The sequence below is a fragment of the Oncorhynchus mykiss genome, unplaced genomic scaffold, assembly GCF_013265735.2.
Source record: "Oncorhynchus mykiss isolate Arlee unplaced genomic scaffold, USDA_OmykA_1.1 un_scaffold_60, whole genome shotgun sequence".
NCBI lineage: Eukaryota > Metazoa > Chordata > Actinopteri > Salmoniformes > Salmonidae > Oncorhynchus > Oncorhynchus mykiss.
This window is the reverse complement of record NW_023493657.1, coordinates 35,001-55,000: the sequence shown is the minus strand read 5'-3', so window position 1 is coordinate 55,000 and position 20,000 is coordinate 35,001.

Genomic DNA, 20,000 nt, shown 5'->3' with positions numbered 1-20,000 from the left:
TTTAAATGCATTTTGAACAGTTTTATAATTTTTGGGTTACCAGATGCACACGGGTCTTTTGCAAAACAATCACAATCTGCATCCATCGTAATATCTTAAAGTGTCCATAAAGCACTAAGCACGGCCCCGACCAAGAGAGGGCCGTAGTGGGCTACTCCCCTAGCGGGCTATATAAATAAAATGACCGGTAAATGCATTTTGGACAGTTTTATAATTTTTGGGTGACCAGGTGCACAAGTTCCATTTGGGTGACCAGGTGCACGCCGGCTTTTGGGTGACCAGGTGCACGCCGGTCTTTTGGGTGACCAGGTGCACAAGTTCCATTTGGGTGACCAGGTGCACGCCGGCTTTTGGGTGACCAGGTGCACAAGTTCCATTTGGGTGACCAGGTGCACGCCGGCTTTTGGGTGACCAGGTGCACAAGTTCCATTTGGGTGACCAGGTGCACGCCGGCTTTTGGGTGACCAGGTGCACATGGTCCTTTGGGTGACCAGGTGCACGCCGGCCTTTGGGTGACCAGGTGCACACGGTTCTTTTGGGTGACCAGGTGCACATGGTCCTTTGGGTGACCAGGTGCACGCCGGCCTTTGGGTGACCAGGTGCACACGGTTCTTTTGGGTGACCAGGTGCACATGGTCCTTTGGGTGACCAGGTGCACGCCGGCCTTTGGGTGACCAGGTGCACATGGTCCTTTTGGGTGACCAGGTGCACATGGTCCTTTGGGTGACCAGGTGCACGCCGGCCTTTGGGTGACCAGGTGCACACGGTTCTTTTGGGTGACCAGGTGCACATGGTCCTTTGGGTGACCAGGTGCACGCCGGCCTTTGGGTGACCAGGTGCACATGGTCCTTTTGGGTGACCAGGTGCACATGGTCCTTTGGGTGACCAGGTGCACGCCGGCCTTTGGGTGACCAGGTGCACACGGTTCTTTTGGGTGACCAGGTGCACATGGTCCTTTGGGTGACCAGGTGCACGCCGGCCTTTGGGTGACCAGGTGCACATGGTCCTTTTGGGTGACCAGGTGCACATGGTCCTTTGGGTGACCAGGTGCACGCCGGCCTTTGGGTGACCAGGTGCACATGGTCCTTTGGGTGACCAGGTGCACGCCGGCCTTTGGGTGACCAGGTGCACATGGTCCTTTGGGTGACCAGGTGCACGCCGGCCTTTGGGTGACCAGGTGCACATGGTCCTTTTGGGTGACCAGGTGCACATGGTCCTTTGGGTGACCAGGTGCACGCCGGCCTTTGGGTGACCAGGTGCACATGGTCCTTTGGGTGACCAGGTGCACGCCGGCCTTTGGGTGACCAGGTGCACATGGTCCTTTGGGTGACCAGGTGCACGCCGGCCTTTGGGTGACCAGGTGCACATGGTCCTTTTGGGTGACCAGGTGCACATGGTCCTTTGGGTGACCAGGTGCACGCCGGCCTTTGGGTGACCAGGTGCACATGGTCCTTTTGGGTGACCAGGTGCACGCCGGCCTTTGGGTGACCAGGTGCACATGGTCCTTTTGGGTGACCAGGTGCACATGGTCCTTTGGGTGACCAGGTGCACGCCGGCCTTTGGGTGACCAGGTGCACACGGTCCTTTTGGGTGACCAGGTGCACGCCGGCCTTTGGGTGACCAGGTGCACATGGTCCTTTTGGGTGACCAGGTGCACGCCGGCCTTTGGGTGACCAGGTGCACGCCGGTCCTTTTGGGTGACCAGGTGCACAAGTTCCATTTGGGTGACCAGGTGCACGCGGTTCATAACAGCGCGGTTATCTGCTTTAATGTCCGAGGAGGGGTGCTTAAGTGTGGGTGCCCTGGTTCACCTGGTATGCGAGGTTGTGGAGGTGGGGGGGGTCCCCTGCTGGTATCATCCCCGAAATAGAGGGGTGATACCCGGGTGGTGAGTAAGGGCCTACAAGCCTGGAGGTCAATAGCTCCAGGGGGTAAGCTCTACTGTCATGTCCGTAAATAGAGTGGTGTTACCCGGGTTTTGAACCATATTTTAATTTTTGGGTTACCAGATGCACACGGGTCTTTTGGAAAACAATCACAATCTGCATCCATCGTAATATCTTAAACTGTATATAAAGCACCTAAGGACGGGCCTGACCGAGAGAGGGCCGTAGTAGGGTACTCCCCTAGCGGGCTATATCAATAGAATGACCGGTAAAATGATTTAAAACAGTTTTATAATTTTTGGGTTACCAGATGCACACGGGTCTTTTGGAAAACAATCACAATCTGCATCCATCGTAATATATGAAACTGTATATAAAGCACTGAAGGACGGCCCCGACCGAGACAGGGCCTTAGTGGGGTGCTCCCATAGCGGGCTATATCAATAGAATGACCGGTAAAAGTATTTAAAACCGTTTTATAATTTTTGGGTTACCAGATGCACGTTTTCAATCACCAGTTGCACGGAGGATTAATAGCAATCTGCATCCATCGTGATTTCTTAAAGTGTGTAAAAAGCACCCAAGGACGGCCCTGACAGAGAGAGGGCCGTAGTGGGGCACTCCCCTAGCGGGCTATATCAATAGAATGACGGGTAAAAGTATTTAAAACCCTTTTATAATTTTTGGGTTACCAGATGCACGTTTTCAATCACCAGGTGCACGGAGGAAAATGAGCATTTGCATCCATAGTCATGTTTTAAACCGTCCATAAAGCACTCTTGGCCGGCCCCGGCAGAGAGAGAAAGAGATGGTGAAAAAAAAAAAAAATCATCATCAGACCTTCCATAAATAATTCGGGCCGGCCCCCATTGCTAAAGGTCCGTAGTAGGGTGCGCCATAAGCGGACATGAATAGATGGAACACCGCTAACCGCATAGAGAACCGTGTTTTGGGTGACCAGGTGCACGTTTTCAATCACCAGTTGCACATTTTCAATCACCAGTTGCACGGAGGATTAATAGCAATCTGCATCCATCGCGATTTCTTAAAGTGTCTATAAAGCACTCAGGACGGGCCCGACCGAGACAGGGCCTTAGTGGGGTGCTCCCATAGCGGGCAACAATGAGAGGGGTGCCTTTAAATTCATTTTGAACCATATTTGAAATTTTGGGTTACCAGATGCACGTTTTCAATCACCAGTTGCACGGAGGATTAATAGCAATCTGCATCCATCGTGATTTCTTAAAGTGTGTAAAAAGCACCCAAGGACGGCCCTGACAGAGAGAGGGCCGTAGTGGGGCACTCCCCTAGCGGGCTATATCAATAGAATGACGGGTAAAAGTATTTAAAACCCTTTTATAATTTTTGGGTTACCAGATGCACGTTTTCAATCACCAGGTGCACGGAGGAAAATGAGCATTTGCATCCATAGTCATGTTTTAAACCGTCCATAAAGCACTCTTGGCCGGCCCCGGCAGAGAGAGAAAGAGATGGTGAAAAAAAAAAAAAAATCATCATCAGACCTTCCATAAATAATTCGGGCCGGCCCCCATTGCTAAAGGTCCGTAGTAGGGTGCGCCATAAGCGGACATGAATAGATGGAACACCGCTAACCGCATAGAGAACCGTGTTTTGGGTGACCAGGTGCACGTTTTCAATCACCAGTTGCACATTTTCAATCACCAGTTGCACGGAGGATTAATAGCAATCTGCATCCATCGCGATTTCTTAAAGTGTCTATAAAGCACTCAGGACGGGCCCGACCGAGACAGGGCCTTAGTGGGGTGCTCCCATAGCGGGCAACAATGAGAGGGGTGCCTTTAAATTCATTTTGAACCATATTTGAAATTTTGGGTTACCAGATGCACGTTTTCAATCACCAGTTGCACGGAGGATTAATAGCAATCTGCATCCATCGTGATTTCTTAAAGTGTGTAAAAAGCACCCAAGGACGGCCCTGACAGAGAGAGGGCCGTAGTGGGGCACTCCCCTAGCGGGCTATATCAATAGAATGACGGGTAAAAGTATTTAAAACCCTTTTATAATTTTTGGGTTACCAGATGCACGTTTTCAATCACCAGGTGCACGGAGGAAAATGAGCATTTGCATCCATAGTCATGTTTTAAACCGTCCATAAAGCACTCTTGGCCGGCCCCGGCAGAGAGAGAAAGAGATGGTGAAAAAAAAAAAAAATCATCATCAGACCTTCCATAAATAATTCGGGCCGGCCCCCATTGCTAAAGGTCCGTAGTAGGGTGCGCCATAAGCGGACATGAATAGATGGAACACCGCTAACCGCATAGAGAACCGTGTTTTGGGTGACCAGGTGCACGTTTTCAATCACCAGTTGCACATTTTCAATCACCAGTTGCACGGAGGATTAATAGCAATCTGCATCCATCGCGATTTCTTAAAGTGTCTATAAAGCACTCAGGACGGGCCCGACCGAGACAGGGCCTTAGTGGGGTGCTCCCATAGCGGGCAACAATGAGAGGGGTGCCTTTAAATTCATTTTGAACCATATTTGAAATTTTGGGTTACCAGATGCACGTTTTCAATCACCAGTTGCACGGAGGATTAATAGCAATCTGCATCCATCGTGATTTCTTAAAGTGTGTAAAAAGCACCCAAGGACGGCCCTGACAGAGAGAGGGCCGTAGTGGGGCACTCCCCTAGCGGGCTATATCAATAGAATGACGGGTAAAAGTATTTAAAACCCTTTTATAATTTTTGGGTTACCAGATGCACGTTTTCAATCACCAGGTGCACGGAGGAAAATGAGCATTTGCATCCATAGTCATGTTTTAAACCGTCCATAAAGCACTCTTGGCCGGCCCCGGCAGAGAGAGAAAGAGATGGTGAAAAAAAAAAAAAAATCATCATCAGACCTTCCATAAATAATTCGGGCCGGCCCCCATTGCTAAAGGTCCGTAGTAGGGTGCGCCATAAGCGGACATGAATAGATGGAACACCGCTAACCGCATAGAGAACCGTGTTTTGGGTGACCAGGTGCACGTTTTCAATCACCAGTTGCACATTTTCAATCACCAGTTGCACGGAGGATTAATAGCAATCTGCATCCATCGCGATTTCTTAAAGTGTCTATAAAGCACTCAGGACGGGCCCGACCGAGACAGGGCCTTAGTGGGGTGCTCCCATAGCGGGCAACAATGAGAGGGGTGCCTTTAAATTCATTTTGAACCATATTTGAAATTTTGGGTTACCAGATGCACGTTTTCAATCACCAGTTGCACGGAGGATTAATAGCAATCTGCATCCATCGTGATTTCTTAAAGTGTGTAAAAAGCACCCAAGGACGGCCCTGACAGAGAGAGGGCCGTAGTGGGGCACTCCCCTAGCGGGCTATATCAATAGAATGACGGGTAAAAGTATTTAAAACCCTTTTATAATTTTTGGGTTACCAGATGCACGTTTTCAATCACCAGGTGCACGGAGGAAAATGAGCATTTGCATCCATAGTCATGTTTTAAACCGTCCATAAAGCACTCTTGGCCGGCCCCGGCAGAGAGAGAAAGAGATGGTGAAAAAAAAAAAAAATCATCATCAGACCTTCCATAAATAATTCGGGCCGGCCCCCATTGCTAAAGGTCCGTAGTAGGGTGCGCCATAAGCGGACATGAATAGATGGAACACCGCTAACCGCATAGAGAACCGTGTTTTGGGTGACCAGGTGCACGTTTTCAATCACCAGTTGCACATTTTCAATCACCAGTTGCACGGAGGATTAATAGCAATCTGCATCCATCGCGATTTCTTAAAGTGTCTATAAAGCACTCAGGACGGGCCCGACCGAGACAGGGCCTTAGTGGGGTGCTCCCATAGCGGGCAACAATGAGAGGGGTGCCTTTAAATTCATTTTGAACCATATTTGAAATTTTGGGTTACCAGATGCACGTTTTCAATCACCAGTTGCACGGAGGATTAATAGCAATCTGCATCCATCGTGATTTCTTAAAGTGTGTAAAAAGCACCCAAGGACGGCCCTGACAGAGAGAGGGCCGTAGTGGGGCACTCCCCTAGCGGGCTATATCAATAGAATGACGGGTAAAAGTATTTAAAACCCTTTTATAATTTTTGGGTTACCAGATGCACGTTTTCAATCACCAGGTGCACGGAGGAAAATGAGCATTTGCATCCATAGTCATGTTTTAAACCGTCCATAAAGCACTCTTGGCCGGCCCCGGCAGAGAGAGAAAGAGATGGTGAAAAAAAAAAAAAATCATCATCAGACCTTCCATAAATAATTCGGGCCGGCCCCCATTGCTAAAGGTCCGTAGTAGGGTGCGCCATAAGCGGACATGAATAGATGGAACACCGCTAACCGCATAGAGAACCGTGTTTTGGGTGACCAGGTGCACGTTTTCAATCACCAGTTGCACATTTTCAATCACCAGTTGCACGGAGGATTAATAGCAATCTGCATCCATCGCGATTTCTTAAAGTGTCTATAAAGCACTCAGGACGGGCCCGACCGAGACAGGGCCTTAGTGGGGTGCTCCCATAGCGGGCAACAATGAGAGGGGTGCCTTTAAATTCATTTTGAACCATATTTGAAATTTTGGGTTACCAGATGCACGTTTTCAATCACCAGTTGCACGGAGGATTAATAGCAATCTGCATCCATCGTGATTTCTTAAAGTGTGTAAAAAGCACCCAAGGACGGCCCTGACAGAGAGAGGGCCGTAGTGGGGCACTCCCCTAGCGGGCTATATCAATAGAATGACGGGTAAAAGTATTTAAAACCCTTTTATAATTTTTGGGTTACCAGATGCACGTTTTCAATCACCAGGTGCACGGAGGAAAATGAGCATTTGCATCCATAGTCATGTTTTAAACCGTCCATAAAGCACTCTTGGCCGGCCCCGGCAGAGAGAGAAAGAGATGGTGAAAAAAAAAAAAAATCATCATCAGACCTTCCATAAATAATTCGGGCCGGCCCCCATTGCTAAAGGTCCGTAGTAGGGTGCGCCATAAGCGGACATGAATAGATGGAACACCGCTAACCGCATAGAGAACCGTGTTTTGGGTGACCAGGTGCACGTTTTCAATCACCAGTTGCACATTTTCAATCACCAGTTGCACGGAGGATTAATAGCAATCTGCATCCATCGCGATTTCTTAAAGTGTCTATAAAGCACTCAGGACGGGCCCGACCGAGACAGGGCCTTAGTGGGGTGCTCCCATAGCGGGCAACAATGAGAGGGGTGCCTTTAAATTCATTTTGAACCATATTTGAAATTTTGGGTTACCAGATGCACGTTTTCAATCACCAGTTGCACGGAGGATTAATAGCAATCTGCATCCATCGTGATTTCTTAAAGTGTGTAAAAAGCACCCAAGGACGGCCCTGACAGAGAGAGGGCCGTAGTGGGGCACTCCCCTAGCGGGCTATATCAATAGAATGACGGGTAAAAGTATTTAAAACCCTTTTATAATTTTTGGGTTACCAGATGCACGTTTTCAATCACCAGGTGCACGGAGGAAAATGAGCATTTGCATCCATAGTCATGTTTTAAACCGTCCATAAAGCACTCTTGGCCGGCCCCGGCAGAGAGAGAAAGAGATGGTGAAAAAAAAAAAAAATCATCATCAGACCTTCCATAAATAATTCGGGCCGGCCCCCATTGCTAAAGGTCCGTAGTAGGGTGCGCCATAAGCGGACATGAATAGATGGAACACCGCTAACCGCATAGAGAACCGTGTTTTGGGTGACCAGGTGCACGTTTTCAATCACCAGTTGCACATTTTCAATCACCAGTTGCACGGAGGATTAATAGCAATCTGCATCCATCGCGATTTCTTAAAGTGTCTATAAAGCACTCAGGACGGGCCCGACCGAGACAGGGCCTTAGTGGGGTGCTCCCATAGCGGGCAACAATGAGAGGGGTGCCTTTAAATTCATTTTGAACCATATTTGAAATTTTGGGTTACCAGATGCACGTTTTCAATCACCAGTTGCACGGAGGATTAATAGCAATCTGCATCCATCGTGATTTCTTAAAGTGTGTAAAAAGCACCCAAGGACGGCCCTGACAGAGAGAGGGCCGTAGTGGGGCACTCCCCTAGCGGGCTATATCAATAGAATGACGGGTAAAAGTATTTAAAACCCTTTTATAATTTTTGGGTTACCAGATGCACGTTTTCAATCACCAGGTGCACGGAGGAAAATGAGCATTTGCATCCATAGTCATGTTTTAAACCGTCCATAAAGCACTCTTGGCCGGCCCCGGCAGAGAGAGAAAGAGATGGTGAAAAAAAAAAAAAATCATCATCAGACCTTCCATAAATAATTCGGGCCGGCCCCCATTGCTAAAGGTCCGTAGTAGGGTGCGCCATAAGCGGACATGAATAGATGGAACACCGCTAACCGCATAGAGAACCGTGTTTTGGGTGACCAGGTGCACGTTTTCAATCACCAGTTGCACATTTTCAATCACCAGTTGCACGGAGGATTAATAGCAATCTGCATCCATCGCGATTTCTTAAAGTGTCTATAAAGCACTCAGGACGGGCCCGACCGAGACAGGGCCTTAGTGGGGTGCTCCCATAGCGGGCAACAATGAGAGGGGTGCCTTTAAATTCATTTTGAACCATATTTGAAATTTTGGGTTACCAGATGCACGTTTTCAATCACCAGTTGCACGGAGGATTAATAGCAATCTGCATCCATCGTGATTTCTTAAAGTGTGTAAAAAGCACCCAAGGACGGCCCTGACAGAGAGAGGGCCGTAGTGGGGCACTCCCCTAGCGGGCTATATCAATAGAATGACGGGTAAAAGTATTTAAAACCCTTTTATAATTTTTGGGTTACCAGATGCACGTTTTCAATCACCAGGTGCACGGAGGAAAATGAGCATTTGCATCCATAGTCATGTTTTAAACCGTCCATAAAGCACTCTTGGCCGGCCCCGGCAGAGAGAGAAAGAGATGGTGAAAAAAAAAAAAAATCATCATCAGACCTTCCATAAATAATTCGGGCCGGCCCCCATTGCTAAAGGTCCGTAGTAGGGTGCGCCATAAGCGGACATGAATAGATGGAACACCGCTAACCGCATAGAGAACCGTGTTTTGGGTGACCAGGTGCACGTTTTCAATCACCAGTTGCACATTTTCAATCACCAGTTGCACGGAGGATTAATAGCAATCTGCATCCATCGCGATTTCTTAAAGTGTCTATAAAGCACTCAGGACGGGCCCGACCGAGACAGGGCCTTAGTGGGGTGCTCCCATAGCGGGCAACAATGAGAGGGGTGCCTTTAAATTCATTTTGAACCATATTTGAAATTTTGGGTTACCAGATGCACGTTTTCAATCACCAGTTGCACGGAGGATTAATAGCAATCTGCATCCATCGTGATTTCTTAAAGTGTGTAAAAAGCACCCAAGGACGGCCCTGACAGAGAGAGGGCCGTAGTGGGGCACTCCCCTAGCGGGCTATATCAATAGAATGACGGGTAAAAGTATTTAAAACCCTTTTATAATTTTTGGGTTACCAGATGCACGTTTTCAATCACCAGGTGCACGGAGGAAAATGAGCATTTGCATCCATAGTCATGTTTTAAACCGTCCATAAAGCACTCTTGGCCGGCCCCGGCAGAGAGAGAAAGAGATGGTGAAAAAAAAAAAAAATCATCATCAGACCTTCCATAAATAATTCGGGCCGGCCCCCATTGCTAAAGGTCCGTAGTAGGGTGCGCCATAAGCGGACATGAATAGATGGAACACCGCTAACCGCATAGAGAACCGTGTTTTGGGTGACCAGGTGCACGTTTTCAATCACCAGTTGCACATTTTCAATCACCAGTTGCACGGAGGATTAATAGCAATCTGCATCCATCGCGATTTCTTAAAGTGTCTATAAAGCACTCAGGACGGGCCCGACCGAGACAGGGCCTTAGTGGGGTGCTCCCATAGCGGGCAACAATGAGAGGGGTGCCTTTAAATTCATTTTGAACCATATTTGAAATTTTGGGTTACCAGATGCACGTTTTCAATCACCAGTTGCACGGAGGATTAATAGCAATCTGCATCCATCGTGATTTCTTAAAGTGTGTAAAAAGCACCCAAGGACGGCCCTGACAGAGAGAGGGCCGTAGTGGGGCACTCCCCTAGCGGGCTATATCAATAGAATGACGGGTAAAAGTATTTAAAACCCTTTTATAATTTTTGGGTTACCAGATGCACGTTTTCAATCACCAGGTGCACGGAGGAAAATGAGCATTTGCATCCATAGTCATGTTTTAAACCGTCCATAAAGCACTCTTGGCCGGCCCCGGCAGAGAGAGAAAGAGATGGTGAAAAAAAAAAAAAATCATCATCAGACCTTCCATAAATAATTCGGGCCGGCCCCCATTGCTAAAGGTCCGTAGTAGGGTGCGCCATAAGCGGACATGAATAGATGGAACACCGCTAACCGCATAGAGAACCGTGTTTTGGGTGACCAGGTGCACGTTTTCAATCACCAGTTGCACATTTTCAATCACCAGTTGCACGGAGGATTAATAGCAATCTGCATCCATCGCGATTTCTTAAAGTGTCTATAAAGCACTCAGGACGGGCCCGACCGAGACAGGGCCTTAGTGGGGTGCTCCCATAGCGGGCAACAATGAGAGGGGTGCCTTTAAATTCATTTTGAACCATATTTGAAATTTTGGGTTACCAGATGCACGTTTTCAATCACCAGTTGCACGGAGGATTAATAGCAATCTGCATCCATCGTGATTTCTTAAAGTGTGTAAAAAGCACCCAAGGACGGCCCTGACAGAGAGAGGGCCGTAGTGGGGCACTCCCCTAGCGGGCTATATCAATAGAATGACGGGTAAAAGTATTTAAAACCCTTTTATAATTTTTGGGTTACCAGATGCACGTTTTCAATCACCAGGTGCACGGAGGAAAATGAGCATTTGCATCCATAGTCATGTTTTAAACCGTCCATAAAGCACTCTTGGCCGGCCCCGGCAGAGAGAGAAAGAGATGGTGAAAAAAAAAAAAAATCATCATCAGACCTTCCATAAATAATTCGGGCCGGCCCCCATTGCTAAAGGTCCGTAGTAGGGTGCGCCATAAGCGGACATGAATAGATGGAACACCGCTAACCGCATAGAGAACCGTGTTTTGGGTGACCAGGTGCACGTTTTCAATCACCAGTTGCACATTTTCAATCACCAGTTGCACGGAGGATTAATAGCAATCTGCATCCATCGCGATTTCTTAAAGTGTCTATAAAGCACTCAGGACGGGCCCGACCGAGACAGGGCCTTAGTGGGGTGCTCCCATAGCGGGCAACAATGAGAGGGGTGCCTTTAAATTCATTTTGAACCATATTTGAAATTTTGGGTTACCAGATGCACGTTTTCAATCACCAGTTGCACGGAGGATTAATAGCAATCTGCATCCATCGTGATTTCTTAAAGTGTGTAAAAAGCACCCAAGGACGGCCCTGACAGAGAGAGGGCCGTAGTGGGGCACTCCCCTAGCGGGCTATATCAATAGAATGACGGGTAAAAGTATTTAAAACCCTTTTATAATTTTTGGGTTACCAGATGCACGTTTTCAATCACCAGGTGCACGGAGGAAAATGAGCATTTGCATCCATAGTCATGTTTTAAACCGTCCATAAAGCACTCTTGGCCGGCCCCGGCAGAGAGAGAAAGAGATGGTGAAAAAAAAAAAAAATCATCATCAGACCTTCCATAAATAATTCGGGCCGGCCCCCATTGCTAAAGGTCCGTAGTAGGGTGCGCCATAAGCGGACATGAATAGATGGAACACCGCTAACCGCATAGAGAACCGTGTTTTGGGTGACCAGGTGCACGTTTTCAATCACCAGTTGCACATTTTCAATCACCAGTTGCACGGAGGATTAATAGCAATCTGCATCCATCGCGATTTCTTAAAGTGTCTATAAAGCACTCAGGACGGGCCCGACCGAGACAGGGCCTTAGTGGGGTGCTCCCATAGCGGGCAACAATGAGAGGGGTGCCTTTAAATTCATTTTGAACCATATTTGAAATTTTGGGTTACCAGATGCACGTTTTCAATCACCAGTTGCACGGAGGATTAATAGCAATCTGCATCCATCGTGATTTCTTAAAGTGTGTAAAAAGCACCCAAGGACGGCCCTGACAGAGAGAGGGCCGTAGTGGGGCACTCCCCTAGCGGGCTATATCAATAGAATGACGGGTAAAAGTATTTAAAACCCTTTTATAATTTTTGGGTTACCAGATGCACGTTTTCAATCACCAGGTGCACGGAGGAAAATGAGCATTTGCATCCATAGTCATGTTTTAAACCGTCCATAAAGCACTCTTGGCCGGCCCCGGCAGAGAGAGAAAGAGATGGTGAAAAAAAAAAAAAATCATCATCAGACCTTCCATAAATAATTCGGGCCGGCCCCCATTGCTAAAGGTCCGTAGTAGGGTGCGCCATAAGCGGACATGAATAGATGGAACACCGCTAACCGCATAGAGAACCGTGTTTTGGGTGACCAGGTGCACGTTTTCAATCACCAGTTGCACATTTTCAATCACCAGTTGCACGGAGGATTAATAGCAATCTGCATCCATCGCGATTTCTTAAAGTGTCTATAAAGCACTCAGGACGGGCCCGACCGAGACAGGGCCTTAGTGGGGTGCTCCCATAGCGGGCAACAATGAGAGGGGTGCCTTTAAATTCATTTTGAACCATATTTGAAATTTTGGGTTACCAGATGCACGTTTTCAATCACCAGTTGCACGGAGGATTAATAGCAATCTGCATCCATCGTGATTTCTTAAAGTGTGTAAAAAGCACCCAAGGACGGCCCTGACAGAGAGAGGGCCGTAGTGGGGCACTCCCCTAGCGGGCTATATCAATAGAATGACGGGTAAAAGTATTTAAAACCCTTTTATAATTTTTGGGTTACCAGATGCACGTTTTCAATCACCAGGTGCACGGAGGAAAATGAGCATTTGCATCCATAGTCATGTTTTAAACCGTCCATAAAGCACTCTTGGCCGGCCCCGGCAGAGAGAGAAAGAGATGGTGAAAAAAAAAAAAAATCATCATCAGACCTTCCATAAATAATTCGGGCCGGCCCCCATTGCTAAAGGTCCGTAGTAGGGTGCGCCATAAGCGGACATGAATAGATGGAACACCGCTAACCGCATAGAGAACCGTGTTTTGGGTGACCAGGTGCACGTTTTCAATCACCAGTTGCACATTTTCAATCACCAGTTGCACGGAGGATTAATAGCAATCTGCATCCATCGCGATTTCTTAAAGTGTCTATAAAGCACTCAGGACGGGCCCGACCGAGACAGGGCCTTAGTGGGGTGCTCCCATAGCGGGCAACAATGAGAGGGGTGCCTTTAAATTCATTTTGAACCATATTTGAAATTTTGGGTTACCAGATGCACGTTTTCAATCACCAGTTGCACGGAGGATTAATAGCAATCTGCATCCATCGTGATTTCTTAAAGTGTGTAAAAAGCACCCAAGGACGGCCCTGACAGAGAGAGGGCCGTAGTGGGGCACTCCCCTAGCGGGCTATATCAATAGAATGACGGGTAAAAGTATTTAAAACCCTTTTATAATTTTTGGGTTACCAGATGCACGTTTTCAATCACCAGGTGCACGGAGGAAAATGAGCATTTGCATCCATAGTCATGTTTTAAACCGTCCATAAAGCACTCTTGGCCGGCCCCGGCAGAGAGAGAAAGAGATGGTGAAAAAAAAAAAAAATCATCATCAGACCTTCCATAAATAATTCGGGCCGGCCCCCATTGCTAAAGGTCCGTAGTAGGGTGCGCCATAAGCGGACATGAATAGATGGAACACCGCTAACCGCATAGAGAACCGTGTTTTGGGTGACCAGGTGCACGTTTTCAATCACCAGTTGCACATTTTCAATCACCAGTTGCACGGAGGATTAATAGCAATCTGCATCCATCGCGATTTCTTAAAGTGTCTATAAAGCACTCAGGACGGGCCCGACCGAGACAGGGCCTTAGTGGGGTGCTCCCATAGCGGGCAACAATGAGAGGGGTGCCTTTAAATTCATTTTGAACCATATTTGAAATTTTGGGTTACCAGATGCACGTTTTCAATCACCAGTTGCACGGAGGATTAATAGCAATCTGCATCCATCGTGATTTCTTAAAGTGTGTAAAAAGCACCCAAGGACGGCCTGACAGAGAGAGGGCCGTAGTGGGGCACTCCCCTAGCGGGCTATATCAATAGAATGACGGGTAAAAGTATTTAAAACCCTTTTATAATTTTTGGGTTACCAGATGCACGTTTTCAATCACCAGGTGCACGGAGGAAAATGAGCATTTGCATCCATAGTCATGTTTTAAACCGTCCATAAAGCACTCTTGGCCGGCCCCGGCAGAGAGAGAAAGAGATGGTGAAAAAAAAAAAAAAATCATCATCAGACCTTCCATAAATAATTCGGGCCGGCCCCCATTGCTAAAGGTCCGTAGTAGGGTGCGCCATAAGCGGACATGAATAGATGGAACACCGCTAACCGCATAGAGAACCGTGTTTTGGGTGACCAGGTGCACGTTTTCAATCACCAGTTGCACATTTTCAATCACCAGTTGCACGGAGGATTAATAGCAATCTGCATCCATCGCGATTTCTTAAAGTGTCTATAAAGCACTCAGGACGGGCCCGACCGAGACAGGGCCTTAGTGGGGTGCTCCCATAGCGGGCAACAATGAGAGGGGTGCCTTTAAATTCATTTTGAACCATATTTGAAATTTTGGGTTACCAGATGCACGTTTTCAATCACCAGTTGCACGGAGGATTAATAGCAATCTGCATCCATCGTGATTTCTTAAAGTGTGTAAAAAGCACCCAAGGACGGCCCTGACAGAGAGAGGGCCGTAGTGGGGCACTCCCCTAGCGGGCTATATCAATAGAATGACGGGTAAAAGTATTTAAAACCCTTTTATAATTTTTGGGTTACCAGATGCACGTTTTCAATCACCAGGTGCACGGAGGAAAATGAGCATTTGCATCCATAGTCATGTTTTAAACCGTCCATAAAGCACTCTTGGCCGGCCCCGGCAGAGAGAGAAAGAGATGGTGAAAAAAAAAAAAAAAATCATCATCAGACCTTCCATAAATAATTCGGGCCGGCCCCCATTGCTAAAGGTCCGTAGTAGGGTGCGCCATAAGCGGACATGAATAGATGGAACACCGCTAACCGCATAGAGAACCGTGTTTTGGGTGACCAGGTGCACGTTTTCAATCACCAGTTGCACATTTTCAATCACCAGTTGCACGGAGGATTAATAGCAATCTGCATCCATCGCGATTTCTTAAAGTGTCTATAAAGCACTCAGGACGGGCCCGACCGAGACAGGGCCTTAGTGGGGTGCTCCCATAGCGGGCAACAATGAGAGGGGTGCCTTTAAATTCATTTTGAACCATATTTGAAATTTTGGGTTACCAGATGCACGTTTTCAATCACCAGTTGCACGGAGGATTAATAGCAATCTGCATCCATCGTGATTTCTTAAAGTGTGTAAAAAGCACCCAAGGACGGCCCTGACAGAGAGAGGGCCGTAGTGGGGCACTCCCCTAGCGGGCTATATCAATAGAATGACGGGTAAAAGTATTTAAAACCCTTTTATAATTTTTGGGTTACCAGATGCACGTTTTCAATCACCAGGTGCACGGAGGAAAATGAGCATTTGCATCCATAGTCATGTTTTAAACCGTCCATAAAGCACTCTTGGCCGGCCCCGGCAGAGAGAGAAAGAGATGGTGAAAAAAAAAAAAAAATCATCATCAGACCTTCCATAAATAATTCGGGCCGGCCCCCATTGCTAAAGGTCCGTAGTAGGGTGCGCCATAAGCGGACATGAATAGATGGAACACCGCTAACCGCATAGAGAACCGTGTTTTGGGTGACCAGGTGCACGTTTTCAATCACCAGTTGCACATTTTCAATCACCAGTTGCACGGAGGATTAATAGCAATCTGCATCCATCGCGATTTCTTAAAGTGTCTATAAAGCACTCAGGACGGGCCCGACCGAGACAGGGCCTTAGTGGGGTGCTCCCATAGCGGGCAACAATGAGAGGGGTGCCTTTAAATTCATTTTGAACCATATTTGAAATTTTGGGTTACCAGATGCACGTTTTCAATCACCAGTTGCACGGAGGATTAATAGCAATCTGCATCCATCGTGATTTCTTAAAGTGTGTAAAAAGCACCCAAGGACGGCCCTGACAGAGAGAGGGCCGTAGTGGGGCACTCCCCTAGCGGGCTATATCAATAGAATGACGGGTAAAAGTATTTAAAACCCTTTTATAATTTTTGGGTTACCAGATGCACGTTTTCAATCACCAGGTGCACGGAGGAAAATGAGCATTTGCATCCATAGTCATGTTTTAAACCGTCCATAAAGCACTCTTGGCCGGCCCCGGCAGAGAGAGAAAGAGATGGTGAAAAAAAAAAAAAATCATCATCAGACCTTCCATAAATAATTCGGGCCGGCCCCCATTGCTAAAGGTCCGTAGTAGGGTGCGCCATAAGCGGACATGAATAGATGGAACACCGCTAACCGCATAGAGAACCGTGTTTTGGGTGACCAGGTGCACGTTTTCAATCACCAGTTGCACATTTTCAATCACCAGTTGCACGGAGGATTAATAGCAATCTGCATCCATCGCGATTTCTTAAAGTGTCTATAAAGCACTCAGGACGGGCCCGACCGAGACAGGGCCTTAGTGGGGTGCTCCCATAGCGGGCAACAATGAGAGGGGTGCCTTTAAATTCATTTTGAACCATATTTGAAATTTTGGGTTACCAGATGCACGTTTTCAATCACCAGTTGCACGGAGGATTAATAGCAATCTGCATCCATCGTGATTTCTTAAAGTGTGTAAAAAGCACCCAAGGACGGCCCTGACAGAGAGAGGGCCGTAGTGGGGCACTCCCCTAGCGGGCTATATCAATAGAATGACGGGTAAAAGTATTTAAAACCCTTTTATAATTTTTGGGTTACCAGATGCACGTTTTCAATCACCAGGTGCACGGAGGAAAATGAGCATTTGCATCCATAGTCATGTTTTAAACCGTCCATAAAGCACTCTTGGCCGGCCCCGGCAGAGAGAGAAAGAGATGGTGAAAAAAAAAAAAAAATCATCATCAGACCTTCCATAAATAATTCGGGCCGGCCCCCATTGCTAAAGGTCCGTAGTAGGGTGCGCCATAAGCGGACATGAATAGATGGAACACCGCTAACCGCATAGAGAACCGTGTTTTGGGTGACCAGGTGCACGTTTTCAATCACCAGTTGCACATTTTCAATCACCAGTTGCACGGAGGATTAATAGCAATCTGCATCCATCGCGATTTCTTAAAGTGTCTATAAAGCACTCAGGACGGGCCCGACCGAGACAGGGCCTTAGTGGGGTGCTCCCATAGCGGGCAACAATGAGAGGGGTGCCTTTAAATTCATTTTGAACCATATTTGAAATTTTGGGTTACCAGATGCACGTTTTCAATCACCAGTTGCACGGAGGATTAATAGCAATCTGCATCCATCGTGATTTCTTAAAGTGTGTAAAAAGCACCCAAGGACGGCCCTGACAGAGAGAGGGCCGTAGTGGGGCACTCCCCTAGCGGGCTATATCAATAGAATGACGGGTAAAAGTATTTAAAACCCTTTTATAATTTTTGGGTTACCAGATGCACGTTTTCAATCACCAGGTGCACGGAGGAAAATGAGCATTTGCATCCATAGTCATGTTTTAAACCGTCCATAAAGCACTCTTGGCCGGCCCCGGCAGAGAGAGAAAGAGATGGTGAAAAAAAAAAAAAATCATCATCAGACCTTCCATAAATAATTCGGGCCGGCCCCCATTGCTAAAGGTCCGTAGTAGGGTGCGCCATAAGCGGACATGAATAGATGGAACACCGCTAACCGCATAGAGAACCGTGTTTTGGGTGACCAGGTGCACGTTTTCAATCACCAGTTGCACATTTTCAATCACCAGTTGCACGGAGGATTAATAGCAATCTGCATCCATCGCGATTTCTTAAAGTGTCTATAAAGCACTCAGGACGGGCCCGACCGAGACAGGGCCTTAGTGGGGTGCTCCCATAGCGGGCAACAATGAGAGGGGTGCCTTTAAATTCATTTTGAACCATATTTGAAATTTTGGGTTACCAGATGCACGTTTTCAATCACCAGTTGCACGGAGGATTAATAGCAATCTGCATCCATCGTGATTTCTTAAAGTGTGTAAAAAGCACCCAAGGACGGCCCTGACAGAGAGAGGGCCGTAGTGGGGCACTCCCCTAGCGGGCTATATCAATAGAATGACGGGTAAAAGTATTTAAAACCCTTTTATAATTTTTGGGTTACCAGATGCACGTTTTCAATCACCAGGTGCACGGAGGAAAATGAGCATTTGCATCCATAGTCATGTTTTAAACCGTCCATAAAGCACTCTTGGCCGGCCCCGGCAGAGAGAGAAAGAGATGGTGAAAAAAAAAAAAAAATCATCATCAGACCTTCCATAAATAATTCGGGCCGGCCCCCATTGCTAAAGGTCCGTAGTAGGGTGCGCCATAAGCGGACATGAATAGATGGAACACCGCTAACCGCATAGAGAACCGTGTTTTGGGTGACCAGGTGCACGTTTTCAATCACCAGTTGCACATTTTCAATCACCAGTTGCACGGAGGATTAATAGCAATCTGCATCCATCGCGATTTCTTAAAGTGTCTATAAAGCACTCAGGACGGGCCCGACCGAGACAGGGCCTTAGTGGGGTGCTCCCATAGCGGGCAACAATGAGAGGGGTGCCTTTAAATTCATTTTGAACCATATTTGAAATTTTGGGTTACCAGATGCACGTTTTCAATCACCAGTTGCACGGAGGATTAATAGCAATCTGCATCCATCGTGATTTCTTAAAGTGTGTAAAAAGCACCCAAGGACGGCCCTGACAGAGAGAGGGCCGTAGTGGGGCACTCCCCTAGCGGGCTATATCAATAGAATGACGGGTAAAAGTATTTAAAACCCTTTTATAATTTTTGGGTTACCAGATGCACGTTTTCAATCACCAGGTGCACGGAGGAAAATGAGCATTTGCATCCATAGTCATGTTTTAAACCGTCCATAAAGCACCCAGGGCCGGCCCCGGCAGAGAGAGAAAAAGAGGGGAAAAGTGTTGAAAAAAAAAAAAAATCATACCTTCCATAAATAATTCGGACCGGCCCCCATTGAAAAGGTCCGTAGTAGGGTGCATCATTATCGGACATGAATCTCGGGAACACCGCTAACCGCATAGAGAACCGTGTTTTGGGTTACCAGATGCACGTTTTCAATCACCAGTTGCACGGAGAGAGAAAAAAAAAATCATACCTTCCATAAATAATTCGGACCGGCCCCCATTGAAAAGGTCCGTAGTAGGGTGCATCATTATCGGACATGAATCTCGGGAACACCGCTAACCGCATAGAGAACCGTGTTTTGGGTGACCAGGTGCACGTTTTCAATCACCAGTTGCACGGAGAAAAAAAAAGTAATCATACCTTCCATAAATAATTCAGGCCGACCCCCATTGAAAAAGGTCCGTAGTAGGGTGCATCATTATCGGACATGTATATCTGTAACACCGGCAAGCGCATTGAGAACCGCATTTTTGGGTTACCAGATGCACGTTTTCAATCACCAGGTGCACGGCTGTGAAAAGTGGGACTCTGTCATTTTTTCGACCAATTTCTGTAATTTTCAAAAAATGATTAAAAATACTTCCCGAAGGGCTAGAGGTCCCAAATTTCGTCTCATACCCTCTCTCGTGATGGGCAACAATTACATAATGTAAAAAAAAATTCGCATCCACAGGAACCTATGCATCCTGTGACATTCACTTTTTTCCCAAAACTTGAAACACGATTTCCTATTAAAATGTTTTATACAAAAACGTTTTTAATTGAATGTAAATGCTCGTCTATTTATGCACTTTCGTGCAAAAAAAACCCCATCAAGATCGGATGTGTACTTTTTGATTTATCACGTTTTTGTTGAATTTGACCCCCGATGGTGGGGCGCACAGAAGCCCTGTGAGGTTCAGGGCTTCATCGATA